Source organism: Pogona vitticeps, chromosome 15 (assembly GCF_051106095.1).
Source record: "Pogona vitticeps strain Pit_001003342236 chromosome 15, PviZW2.1, whole genome shotgun sequence".
In the NCBI taxonomy this organism is placed as follows: domain Eukaryota; kingdom Metazoa; phylum Chordata; class Lepidosauria; order Squamata; family Agamidae; genus Pogona; species Pogona vitticeps.
The window spans coordinates 6418624-6433048 of NC_135797.1; the positions used below are offsets into that span (position 1 = coordinate 6418624).

At 46.5% G+C, this 14425-nt stretch overlaps 2 protein-coding genes across 2 annotated transcripts in view; one reads left to right on the plus strand and one right to left on the minus strand.

The window, feature by feature from the left end:
• FLRT1 (fibronectin leucine rich transmembrane protein 1) overlaps nt 1–2801 on the minus strand; it is a 169137-nt gene extending 166336 nt beyond the window's left edge. Inside the window, exon 1 of the mRNA XM_072983784.2 lies at nt 2442–2801. The gene's annotated coding sequence lies outside the window, so the exon portion shown is untranslated. The remainder of the gene's footprint in view (nt 1–2441) is intronic.
• Nucleotides 1–14425, plus strand: part of MACROD1 (mono-ADP ribosylhydrolase 1) — a 352795-nt gene that overhangs the window by 216695 nt on the left and 121675 nt on the right. The window lies entirely within an intron of this gene.

Sequence of the window (14425 nt, forward strand, 5' to 3'; positions counted from 1 at the left end):
CCCCTGTGATGGCCGGTTTGAAATTAATAGTGCTATTGCTGAGTTTTTCCCTCACAAATAGAGGTTTGCAAGAGACTTCCCCAGTGGCTTGTATTCTATTTCTTCTTTTCAAATTCAAATTCTACTTAATGTCAGAGGCCTTTCTCTGAGATTGGCATCCCATGGGACCGAATACAGTTCCTACAGCCAGCAAGTTCTTACATAGCCATGTGCATCCCATAAACTCTCCTTTCTCCCCCCTGTACTGCCAGTTTCACTTTGAAACAAATACAGTTTCATTCTTCTTCTGCATCTGAAATGTGTCTAAAAATGCAAATACAGACTTCCCAAAGGGAATATACAGTTGGTTAAAAAACAACAACAACAAAATGCTGAAAACATAGAACCACATGTGTGAGTTCTTGAAAGTGCTTAAATCAGGCCTTTTAAAGAACTCGCGGACCGGGAGGTGGGCGGGGAGCGAGACCCGAACAAGAACAGAGTCAGCAGAATGAATCCAAACGGCAGATGTGAACGAGCAAACTGGTGAGGTTATGCATTGCTACCTTTCTCTCAATGGTCATCCACCAGAAAAATAACAGGGTCGTGGGAAAGCCAGCTGGTTAAAATATTGGGGAAAAAATTCCTTTTCAATGGCCCATCATCCAAAAGTCGGCAATATTATATCTCTAGGGCAAAATGGCTTTTTGTGATCTATAGATGAGAAGCAATTGGCTCATTTTAATCAAGAGTGCTTTGTGTTTCGGTACGAATGTGTTATTGTGACTTTTCCTACCCAGCAATCTTGGTGCAGGAGAGAGGCTGCTATTACTTTGTCTGGCGTATGGTGCTATGTTTACTTAAAATCAATATTCTACTTTCATGGGGGAAAAGATAGAACGGCTTAATAATGCAAGATTAAAAGCTTTACTAATATATCCTCTCTTTTGCCCTTTTCTATCGCCTGCCATGCAAGCTCCTTGCAAACATCTATTAATCAGCCCTTCCCGACTTTCACGTTCCCTGTGTTGCCATTTAAAATAAAAATACAGTAACGCAAATCTCCGGGAAGTTGCAAGAAGGGGAGAAGGAGGGGCACAGGTAAGGCCCCAAGGCTGTACTGCCTGCTCCAGTGTTAGGTCTGCAAATCTATATTAAGCTACATCATATGCCAACTTTGAACTTGTGAAACATGGTTTTGCAAATGGAATCTGTCTATTTGTTTTTCTTTGGGGAACACTTCTCCTCGGGCTGCACAAATCAGTAATCATTAGGTGACAGGGTTGCCGAAGGCTCACTTAATCCTGCAAGGCAAAAAAAAAAAAAGCGCCTTCTTTTCATCAGCAGAGCCCCAACCTGGAACATCGCTTTCCATTAACGATGGTCGAATTTGAATTTTTCCAGGGTGGATGTAAAAGCAAGTTATCCGCTGAAACGGGATCTTAGCCCCGACGTCTGCCATCCTGCTGAGGGCTTTTTATAAAGCCAAATCATTTGGTTTGAGGGGAAGACACAAGGCATGTTTCTTTGAAACATACAGATATCTGAAAGGTAGGATGGCTTGAATTGGCTGAACCATTTCCCCAAGACCGTTTCCATAACTGCACCCCCCCCCCCCCGGTCCCTGCTTTGCCACTCAGGGTAAGAAACGGCATATTTTGCCACCATTTGGAAATGGTGTTAAGTGCATCCTTCCTGTGCCTTGTTCGTGGGGAAATTGTACATCCATTTCTAGACCAGCGATGCATGGGAGGACTAGCAGATGATAGTAGAACCCCCAAACATGCATTGTAAAAGCCAAATGAAAATTTCACCCCCTGGGTCAACCTACCGCACAGCCCCTGCTTCTGTGCAGGTCTCATCATAGTTCTGGAGCATTGGTAAGAGATCGGTCACCCTCATCCAGTTGTGATACACATCCCCCCCTCCAGCATCCTTCTCCCAGCAACCTGGATGAAATGTCCAAATCACAGCACCGGCTAATAGTTTAAAAGTGTAGCTGGGCAATACAGCTAGCATTTATTCCATTGCTTGTTTTAAAAAAGGAAGAATGAGAAAAGAAGGAATGAAGATTATCTTTTCCTTCTCACCAGGAGATGGCTTTCTGAATTTGCCAAATCAGGCAGCAGTTTCATTTAAGAAGAAGCAAAAAAAAAAAAAAAAGTACTAAATGCCAGCCGAACTGTGCTTGATTAAAAAACAACAACAACCGGCCACAGATACTCATCTCCCTCTGGCTTGCACTGATGTGCAGTCAGGTCGGTTTCTTTGGATTTCTTTAGAAAAGCCACATAAACATAATAAAAACCAGGCACTTGAAAATGCCACGTCCATCTAGACAGCCTCCTCTCCGCCAGCTGACGGGGTTGGCTGGCCGAGTCATTGCCTTTTTGGTACCTGGGCACCCTTGAGTCGTCAGCATGCAACATTTGGAAAACAGGATAAAATGGACATTGTCTTACCTGATCAGAGGCTTGGTTCTGTACGGTTAGGGGCAGGTGGATGGGCTAGCAAAGCCTTCTCCCCCTTTGCAAAGTTTATCACACCAGCCAGTCGTTTATTCCGGGAACGAGAGCAAAATAACTGAGGGAGAAGGGAATTGAAGATGACATGGTAGGCGGAAAGAGGAGCAGGACACGCCACTGTTGAGAGAATGTTTGGATATGAAAGAAACAGAGAGAGAGAGAGAAAAAAAACTGAGAAATAAAAGAGATTAGGCCAAGGGTATTGTTCCTGTAAGGAGCAGACGGCAGGGAGATGTTCAGATCTCTCTGTGTATGTGTGTGTGTGCGTGCGTGCGCGTATGTGTGCATGCCACACTCCGGAAAGGGAGGATGCTGTGACACACAGACGCCAGACAAGATCAAGAGCGCTGTTGGTTTGTATGAACCGCTGCTGCTGCTGCTGCTGCTGCTGCTGCTGCTGCCGTCGCCACTGCCGCTGCTGGTAATTTGGTCCAGGCTGAGGCGAAGAGCTGTGATGCCTTTAGCATCTTTGCGAGTTTGCTTTGATCCGCATCCTCCCACCTGGACTGCCACAGAGGCATAAGGAGGCACACTGCTAACATGAGACCAGGAAGGATGGAAATGTCAGGGCCCGGCAGGGATGGGCTGGGGAGGGTTCCCAGGCAGAAGAGCTGCAGCTGTAAGGAAGGATGACAGAGGGCAGCTTTGGGTGACGAGGCCAGATCCGAAAAGGTCTTGAACTTTCTGTGGCGCCAAGCTGACCTTTGCCCTCCCCGTCTCAGGTCCATCGGGGTCAGATCTCTTGGTGATGTAAAAAAAAGAGAGAGAGAAGAAGCCCACCAATTCCAGTGAATAAGCACAGAGAGGTAAATTCCCAGATGGGGTAAATTCCCACATGAGAGGCAGCGTGTGTGTGTGTGTGTGTGAACATTTAGGGCAGTGGTTCTTAACCTTTGTTACTCAGATGCTTTTGAACTGCAACTCCCAGAAACCCCAGTCAGGACAGCTGGTGGTGAAGGCTTCTGGGAGTTGCAGTCCAAAACTCCTGAGTAACCCAAGGTTAAGAACCAGCCCGTGATTTAGGGGACAGTGAGTGAACAGGTCTCCTTGGCTTTTCGTTGCTATTTTTTAAACTGCTGCCCTTTCTGTACTAAGATGCTTAATTTCTTCCCTCCCCTCCCCCTTTGTGTTGTTCTGTACGGCTCTTTCATCGCTTTCTGCAGCCCAGTGGAGGGAAAGATAGAGTTGTGTGTGTTTGAAATAAGTAAACAGATAGTATACAGTTGCTTTCCTGCACTATCTGAGGCCCAACGTTCCCCAAGCGGTGTCCTGCCAGATCTGTTGGACTACACTTCACATCATCTCTGGATGACATGAACCTCTATAGACGGTCGTCCTCTGCCAAGCAGGGCATGTTGTCACCCTACCAGAGGCACATCCTTCATCTTTCTGACAATGGTGGGTGTTTGCTAAATACTGCTCCCTTCCTTCTGCTGACCAATGGCTGTGCTGTCTGAGGATGATGGGAGTTGTCTTCCAACCCATCAGGAGGGCGACTGGTTAGGGGAGGCTCTGCTAGCATTCTCTGCATACATAGTGGAGCACACCACTCCTTTAGCGAGTCCTCGCTTCGCTATTCCAGGAGGACCGACAGCAAACATCATAAATATTTATCCATCCCTCGTCATTTCTGCCTGCTCCACGGCACTAATGAAGCAGCCTTATTAGACTCTGATATTCCATGCCAATTTTTTTTAAAAAAAAACATTTCACCAAATGGCTCCTTCTGTCTGCAAAATCCTTTCTATTGCACACACGCTTACATTGGTCTCTGGCCGCGCATCGCCTGAATTCCTTCATTGAGGAAATGCTGGGGATCTAGTGAATTAGGAGAAAGCGAAGTGCTAGTGGGTGGATCCACCTCTATTTGTGAAACCTTCTCCTTCATGTCAGATTGTGGCCCAGCCCTACCATGAAGCATATTGAGGCCGCCACCTCTGGTGCTAAATACTGGGGAGTGGCCATAATCACCACATGCAAGCGGTTCCTCCTGAGTTGCCCTCTCTTCGAAAGGCTATCCTGATGGTCTTGGGGTGGAGGATCGTGTCCCATTGGCCCCTATCAATGTACAAGGCAGATGCCAGATGGAGGGAAGGCAGGTGTAGAGAATCATCTTGTTTGCCCCATGCAGCAAACTATCTTGGATTGCCTCTACTCAGATTGCACAAACTTTATTTATTTCCAAGGCAGAGCAAATCCCTCGCAGACGCGGTCAAAAGCAGCCTTCTGTTAGGTGCCACATTTCCATTTTGTCCTTTCGAGTGTTGTCCAGAACTCTCCACCTACACTCTTCAGCTTTACAGCCTTACAACGAGGCCATAAGGAGGAGCAGGGTCAGCGATTTCCAAGCTCTTGGGGCTTTGAATTTGCAGTCCCAAGATGCAGCGCCTTTTAAGATGCAAACCAGGGAAGTGTTTCCAGTGTACTCTGGAGCCCCATGCACATTGGACAGCCCCGGGGTTTGTGCCAACCACTTCCCTTGCGCTCATCGCTTCTAAACGTCCATAGCTCCCTTGCACACTAAGCGTGTGTGACATGACGACCAGCAAATCTTGCCCGGTGCGGCATGCTTTCGCATCTAAATTGCAGCTTCCCTCTCTGGGGCTGGGACGCACCGTGATGAGCTACCAGGGGTTTCATGCTCTTGTCCTAGAAATAAGGCAGGGCAATTTATTTATTCATTTATTTATTTAATTTATATGCCGCCCACTCTACCCAAAGGTCTCTCTACCCAATTGATCATTCTAATTCTTTCCTGTCCCTTCTAAGCCAAGAAGGAAGGAAAAGCTTTCCTCCAGAACTGGGACTGCTGGTATAAAGTTGCACCATTGATGGTAGCGTGGCCCATGGTACACTCTAAGTGTGCCCCTACTCTGTGCAGTCCAGTCTTTTACCCTGCTTTAGCTTGCTGTCTTTTCATCTGAGCTGTTAATACGTCTGCCACAATCGCAAGGTATATTGCATTACCTCCACCTGATGGGGCTTCCACAAGCTGCTACAGGCCCCCAGCCGAAGTAAATTGAGTATAGGATTGCTCCGTTAGCCACTTTGCTCCATCATCTTTCTTTTATAATAGACTTCCTCCATCTGGCTTCCTTTTTATTACCACCCTTATCATACACATAGCATATCAATCTTGCTGGTTGGGACTGATGGAAACTATATTCAGAACAAATAGAGTACACCAGGTTATTTATTTTATTTTATTTATTTATTTCATTTATACCCCGCCTATCTAGTCAGTTGTGACCACTCTAGGCAGCTTACAGCACACACTATAAAACAATTACACATATAACGTATCACATAACATAATTTGCATAAATAAAAAATAAAATAATTTTTTTCCCAAAGATGGCGAGAAACAGGGTATATTGTAGCAGAAAAGGAAAAAATAATAATTAGGAATTAGCTGGAAAGGGGGAAGGCCTGCCTGAACATCCATGTTTTCAGTTGTTTCTTAAAAATACCCAGCGAGGGAGCTGTGCAAATCTCAGGAGGTAAGTTGTTCCAGAGGCAAGGAGCCACCGCTGAGAAGGCCCAGTTTCTTGTTTTTTCCTTCCGGGCCTCCCTCGGCGTCAGGCTCCTCAGCCTCACCTCCTGACTCGTGCGGGTGACACGGGTAGAACTGGGTGGGAGTAAGCGTTCCTCCAAGTATCGAGGCCGTAAACTGTTTAGGGCTTTAAACGTAAGCATCAAAACTTTGAAGTCAACGCGGAACCGAATGGGCAGCCAATGCAGCGTGGCCAGAATAGGAGAGATATGATGGTATCTTCTCGCTCCACTTAGGAGTCTGGCCGCTGCATTCCGCACCACTTGTAGTTTCCGCGTCAGCCTCGAAGGTAGCCCCACGTAGAGCGCGTTACAGTGGTCTAATCTTGTTGGAATGTAGGAAGCTACCTTATACTGAGCCAGACCCATGGGACACCTGACTCTGAATGGCAGCTGCTATCCAAAATTTTAGGCAGGAGTCTCTCCCACCCCTACTTGGAGGCTGCTAATCTTGTGTGTTGATCTCCCAATGAAATATTAATCAGACTTCTCCCTGCTCAGCTTCCAACCTGAGATGAGACTAGATATGCTCAGAGTGGTGGCAGGGTTGATATCAACTAATTGATTCAGAATAAGTCTATTCATCAAGGCCCAGAGGAATAGCTTGATGCCCTCTAGATCGGTGAGTTTCAACCTTAGGTCCCCAGATGTTCTTGGACAAAAACTTCTAGAAGTCTTCACCACTTGCTGTGCTGGCCAGGATTTCTGGGAGTTTTACTCCCAGAATATCTGAGGACCCAAGATTGGGGATCACTGCTCTATATGTTTTGGTTACAACTTGCATAGTGGCTAGTCAACATGGCAATTGGTCACAGATTGTGGGAAGGATAGCCTAAAACAGCTGGAAGGCAACAGATAGCTCACTCCTAGGTTAGATTATAACCTGATGGTATCCGGCTGTTTTGGAGTATGCTCTTTTTCAACCTTGCCAGTATGCCAATGGTTGGGAGTGAGGAATGATGGGAACTCAAAGGTTTTGGGGCAGGCCAGGTTGAGGGAAGGCTAGAAGAACAAAGTTGGGCTTGAAACAGCTTGAACCAAGAACGGCAATGCATCAAAACATGCAAATAACATTCCGGTCAATATATGCATATCGACGTAATATCAGAAGCACAAATCACATATCAATAATGCAGAAACAATCAAATGTGCTTGAGCAAAAAAAAGCATAACAATCGATAACTTTAAAAAAAGTACCAGGTATTGATTTTGGTGATAAATTATCAACGTCCCCAGTGAAATAATTCTAGAAAAAAGCAATAAATCAGCAGCATAATAAGAATATGAGGACACTAAATATCTTTCCCCCATTTAGTGCAAGACATAAAGTGTAAATTAATGTAAATGCAAAAGGAAAACAGCTCAAATATTGCAGCGTCTTCCTTGGAATTTTTCCTTCCTTGCCTTTTTCCACGATTCCTCTTTTTTCAAAGTCATACAGGGCTCTTCGCAAAGCTGTGGGCCACCAAAGAGCCCATCTCCTCATCAGGAACGGTACCCCACTTTCTGTCCAAGTTTCACCCAAAGTCAACTTCAGTTTCTTTTGTACGTTGACCTGCAAGGAAAGGTTGGATCGGAGAAGTGGAGATGCTCCTTTAGAAGCCGGCTTTATACCTTCCCCTTCATTTGGTTCCCGCAACCAATGCCTTCATAAATAGGAGAAGACCAGCAAACCTGTCAAAGGCTTGGCACTTTAGCACATGGGCACAGCACCGGGTTTGGGGGGAAACTAACACACAGCTGGATAGCTCAGTGGTTGAGGCATCTGGCTGCAAATCCAGCAGGTGGGAGATCAGTCCCCCACTTCTGTCCGATCATTTTGATTACAGAACACTCCACACCTTGGCACACCATGCTCTGCTGGTCCTTAAGCGTTTGCATTCAAAGTTCATAGATTACTGTGTACCTATCTGTTTATGGACGGCCATTGTGTGTGCCACTGGCCCTGAGCACTGCTGCCCTCTACTGGTCATTTCTTCAGGCACCCAGCTGTGTATCTGGACATCTGTATTATACTGGCCCCTTAGGTGAGGATTTTTTATAACAATCTAGGCTGCGCTCTGAAATCTGCAAAGTGGGATATTTGCTTTTGTGCCTAGATATCTTTCCTTCGAGAAGGGCAAACCACCAGTAACCAATAACACTTGTGTTATGAAAAAAAGTTGCATTTTTCTGCTGCGCTTCTTTTTTCAGAGTTACACAGGGCTCTTCACACGGCTGTGTGCCGTGGCCTGAGAACTTAAGTTTTCCTTTCTGAAAAAAAAGAAAGAATCACAGAATCACAGAATAATGAAGTTGGAAGGGGCCTGTAAGGCCATCGACTACAACCCCCTCTTCGATACAGGAATCCAAATCAAAGCAGATCTGACAAATAGTTGTCCAATTTTCTCTTGAATGCCTCCAGTGTTGGAGCACTTCCCAAGATCATTGGTTCCATTGTCGTACTGCTCTAACAGGAAGTTTCTTCCTGATATTCAGTCAAAACCTGGTTTCCTGTAACTTGAGTCCATGGTTGCCTGTCCTGCACTCTGGGATGACTGAGAACAGATCCTGCCCCTCCTCTGAATCACTACCTTTCGAGTATTTGAAAAGTGCTATCCTATCTCCCCTCAGCCTTCCTTTCTCAAGGCTAAAGGAAATAAGCATCTAGTCCTCATCACAGTGAAGCCAGATTCAAGATCTAAGGATTAAGAGGTGGAGTAGAGAGCTAAATAGGACTTCCAAGTGTGTCCAGGGAGTGGATTTCATGGCTATGTATCACTCTATCCCACTCCCAGTGTTCATTAGAAGCAAATCAGATTATCTGATGGTCAGGAAGGTCCCCTGTGGTCCTTCCCCCCTTGAGATGGGGAAAAGTAACTGTCAGAAACAAGCTACAGTGGTGCCTCGCTAGATGAGGATAATTTGCTCCACTGAAATCACTGTTTAGCAAAATCATTGTCTAGCGAAAAGCATTTCCCCATTGGAATGCATTGAAACCTATTAAATGCGTTCCAATGGGGAAGAATCATCGTTGTCTAGCGAAGATCGGCCATAGGAAAGCCGCTTTGCGAACTGCCGATCAGCTGTTTAAATCGCTGTCTTGCGAAGCTTAGGTCCCGAAAACACCCGTTTTGCGAGCGCGGAGGGAGCTGTCAAAATCATTGTCTAGTGAAAATCGGTTTGCGAAGCAGGGACCAAACATTGTCCAGCGAAATTCCCCCATAGGAATCACTGTTTTGTGAATCGCTATAGCGATTGCAAAAAGTCAATGCCTAGCGAAAAAACTGTCATGCGGGGTAACTGTCTAGCGAAGCACCACTGTATATTGGCTGGGGTGTTTTGGGAACTCCCCAAATGTACCTTTCCCCGTACCCAGGCCCCTTCTACCACTTCTTCCTAACTTTCTGGGCATTGTAGCAAAATGCACTCAGGGGTGTGCAGTGGAATGCGGTTCCAGCACCCTTTTTTCCTGGGTTGTGCTGGCTAGGGCTGAGTCAGCCACCTGCGCCATCTGGAAGGCCCCCCGTGGTAGAGGAACAGGGTGATGCTTCCCCGTTGTACACGTGTGGGGGCAGGAGGGCCTTGAAACAGGCTGCACTTCCCCAGACCGGATGGCGTGAAGGCAGCCGGGAGCAGGGGAGCGGCCGCCCCGCCGGAGCAAACCTGGGCTGAAATTGATCTGGCCAATGGAGCGTTGATGGCAAAAAAGCCTTTGCGTGGCGGTTGCCCAGCAACCGAAATGCCTGATGCCAAGGAAGCGGGGAAGTGGGAGAGAGAAGGAGATGCCAGCGAGATGAATGGGTGTTTCTAATACAACTGGTGGAGCATAAACTGTGCGGTTTTGGAGGGGGGGGAGGAGAGAGGGAGATGCTGGCATACATAACAATGCGATATCCTCCATGGCCATAACAAGCGCCGGCTGCAGAAGGGCTGCGGCTTTCCCAGGCAGGCTGACCTATACCTTCCGGTTCCCTGGTTGCCAGGCCTTTTTTTTATGATGGCATTACTTTTAACACACATGATTAATCATAAATGGGGGACAGTAAACCGATAGCAGGACCCTAATTGGAGCTTGCAGGTTTTGGAAGAACGCAGAAGGCTAGCAATAAAAGAAAAATAAAAACCCATTACCAGTGGGGATTCTTAAGAGTCTCCAACTGGATAGATTTGGGGGGGGGGGAAAGGCGGGCAGGCAGAAGTGCAATGCCGTGGTTAGAGTGCTGGTTGGAGGCTGGAGGGAGCCAGGATCAAACCCCCATTGACCACAAATCTGATTGGGTCATCTTTCTGTTTAATCTTCCTGATAGGGTTGTTGTGATGATAAAACGGGGAAACTCCATTCTGTTTGGGTTAATAGTGAGGTATGAATGTAACAGATGAACCAAAAGGTTTGATAACAGAGCAAGAGTGAGATCATTAGAGGACTGGTGCTGTTTGGTATTACATTAATATCTAGCCTACCTTCCTGTCTCCCTCCCTCCCTGCCTGTTATTGATGGCGTGACTGCACTGCCCAAAATAATCTGAGAATTATGTCAGGATATTATTGGATCAGTTCATCTCATCTTATCTTTGTGTCAACTCTCCCTGTCATCATGGGGCAGGCTCAGTTGAACTGGGTTGATTCAGTACAGGGGATGACACGGCTCTTCAAATGGACTTTAATAGACCCAAGGTTGGCACTTAGATCCCCCTATGGGTCTGTCTTGATTCCGCCTACATTGTGTCCTTGTCCATAACCGCACTTAGATCCCCCTATGGGTCTGTCTTGATTCCGCCTACATTGTGTCCTTGTCCATAACCGTCTTGTCTGGAGTTCATTCCCCTCCCTTTTTTATTCTAAGTGGCATAGCGCTGCACCAATGTGATAGAGTGCTAAGGTCGAATTGTTTATTTTTAAAAAAAATTAAAAGGGAAACAATTTGGACAGCATCCGTAATTGCTGTTTTCCCAATGGGACAGCATCCCACACCACCTCAAACACATCACCAAGATGTCAGCACAGGGAAGGCCCACGTACACAGAGTACAACAACATGGCTATCCATGCAACAAAAATAGGTCTAAAAACTATGTAGCGATTTAAAATAAACAACCTCCTGATGGGTGTTCAAAAAGAAACAATTCCTTGAAGAAAAGTATGAGTTTCTCACATGTTTACAATAATGTCATGTACCTGGGAAATTTTGAATCAATTTGCATCATGCTATACTCAGAGTAACTGGAGAAGTATATTGCAATGCAGTTGCACCCTATCAAAGACTAGCTGGTCACCAATTCAGCTGCATACCGATTCTAGCATTATGGATGACAATTCCCATTATCCCCCACAGATGCTGTCTGGGGACAGTGGACGTTGTAGACCAAGGCACATGGAAATGCAGAGTTGAGGGAGGCTGATGAGGAGTGCACAAAGCAGTTTTAATTAATCAATGGGCTGGGCCAGGCATGGCATCTTATGTATATTATACTGCTGGATTGGTCCTCTGGGTGCTGCAAACTGTGGATGCACATCTCCAGGGTCCCAGACTTCTGTTTTTTGGGGGGTTTCTTTGCCTTCAAATCACACCTGGACTGAAAGTTCTTCAAACGAGCAACACCTTCAAATAGAGGACACCTCTGGTAGCCCTTCAAACGGATGGCTGCCCTACATCAAAAGGGACACCCAGCCAGCCTGTTCTCAAGTCAGTGGATGAGGGACTGCTCAAATACAAACCCAGATAAAGGTGTCCCTTGTGGGATGGGGCCGGGGGGGCAGGGAGAGAAAGGGGTGGGGAGGGATGCTTTGGTCTTCCTGATTCATTTTGAAAGGGGATCCATACAGGAGAGGTCAGTGCATATTCTGACTCTGTGAAGACCCCTTCCCGACTCCTTTTACCCTGCTCTCTCTCTCTCCCCCCACCACCAACACTCCCGGCTGCGGTTTGAGAGCAAGTATTCTGTCTTAATTAGTTCCCCGTATTAATCCAACGAATAAAAGCAGCCCCTGTGCTTTTAGACTGATAGATTCATTATTCCCCAAGTGCAGGACTGTCAGAGGGACAGAAAGAGGGGGAGATTGGATGAAAAGGTGAGCACTCCCAGCAAAAGATGTTCTCTTTTCCAGAGGGAGCATGCACTTTTAGATTAGGGAGCCAAAGACTGCGCACCCAGTGGCCAAATCTCTGTATCCCTTTCCATTCCCCAGTTTACACTCTGGGAACCTGTAAGGTCACAGGATCTGAATCCCGGGACTTGTCCCTTCACAGAAACGGTCGCGCCAGCTGTCCTTATCCTCAGGTTTCTTCTCCCTCCACGCTGCAGTCTTCATAACATCCACAATGCAGTAGTACATTGCTTTGAGTTTTCCTTCTTGTAATGTCCCCTGTTTGGAGACCGCGTGGCCTTGAATGGGCATTTAAATTCATTAGGTCTACAAAAGGCCCACTCTGGACATAAAATAGAAAGTTCCATTATCATTTTATGGCTGTTGAGTCAACACCACCGCCTGCCCCTTTTGCCGTGTAAGTACAGTATAGGAACTGTGAGGATGAATGCAGCACACTCCACAATATGCTGTGATGGTTTAAGAACAGGGGATCAGCAGCTTTGCATTTGGGGCCAAAACCGGCCCCATGAAGGAGGCAGACGTACCATCAGGGATAAGGGTTGAGGTACCTACCCATCACCACCTTATCCAGACGCCTGGTTGCTAACTACAGCTTTTGCTGCTTTCTCCACATTTTGAGGGCACTTGTCTTCCATCAAGTGAGTGGGAGGAACAATTAAAAACAGCAGTTCTGCTTTTCCCATAGTGGAGATACAGGAAGGAGAGGATGTCAACACAACACCTTTGTCTCTTACCCAGGAACCGATCGGCTTATAAGGGCGCAGCCCCCAAAACTTGTCAAAGTGGCAAGAAACAACGTCTTCTAGGGGGCTGATTAGAGCTTCTTTAATGCACTATTGTTTTTTCTCAGGGAAAAAAAAACCTTCAGAAGAAGGGCACTAATTGGCCCCTTTCCTAAACACTAGAGCTGGTCTTAAACAGAAAGGGGAGTCCCAGACTAGAAGTCCAAGGAACATGAGTGACGCTGGGGACATAGCCATGGAAGGTTAAATCTGCCAAAGCCTTTCACTAGGGAAAAATCTAACAAGATTCAGTGACTTTTTATGAAGTCCTTCCTGTTCCAACATTTCTCCATTCCAAATAAATGAATAAATCATTTTTTTAAAAAGCTTCGTAATCTTAATCTTAGAACTGCAGAGCTGGAAAGGAACCTATGGATCATCAAGTCCAGCCCTTGTCAGGGAGACTCAGTGGAGAATCGAACTTGCAACTTTTGCCTCTGCATCCAGGTAGTGCCACTACTGAGTTAAGTAAAGGTAAAGCTCCCCCTTGACATTTAGTCCAGTCAGGTCTGACTCTAGGGTGCAGTGCTCATCTCCGTTTCCAAGCCGTAGAGCCAGCGTTTTGCCTGAAGACAGTTTCCGTGGTCAGGTGGCCAGCACGTGACCTTCGCACCGAGGTGGTACCTATTTTATCTACTTGCATTTGCATGCTTTCAAATTGCTAGGTTGGCGAGGAGCTGGGACAAAGTGATGGGAGCTCACTCCATCATGTGGATTCGATCTTACGACTGCTTGGTCTTCTGACCTTGCAACAAAGAGGCTTCTAACGTGAGTTTGTCTCAATCCACCTTTGGTCAATTGCTCTGCTTTTGCATTGCAGTTGTTCATTGGGAGATAAACAGGGCTTTCTTTTCAGGCCTGATTTCTCAGGCTCCCAGTGCTGAAAGATTTATATGCCTTGAAGGATGAGAGGAGGAAATACACACTTATCGTAAGAAACGTCCCGACGCATTGTCCTGCACTGTAGCAAAGCCTCCCTTTGTGAGTCATGGAAACAAATGGGCGGTCTTTCTGGGTTTACTGCTATCCCGCCCTACCACCACCACCTTCCCTTCCTTTTCTTATCTGCCTTGGTCTACATTTTGGATTAAAAGCATCATGGTGCAAGAATCTTTCTTGCCATGTTGCGGCTTGGGCATAGCAGCTGGAGGGATGACTTCCATGTTACTCTGTTTCATGCCTTGCCCACCATAATGCCTTTCTTTCCTCTTAGGATCAGAGAGTCTGCCAACTCTGTGCCTCTGTGATCCAACGAATAAGGGCTGGACTAGACTTTAATAAAAGACTGACCGCTAGGATTCTGTAGCAGCTGATCTCTGCTGCCTCTCGTGCAGCCTACGCACAGCTCCCTATACGGTACTGTTTTTACCTGAGCCTGGCCATCTGCCTAACCCTCGCTCCTCGGTGTACTTTCCTGTCTCCTTGGTTCCTTCCTCATACCCATCTCTTCCGATCTGTTTAACCTGCCTGTCTTTGTAGCCTTCCTTCCTAATGTTAC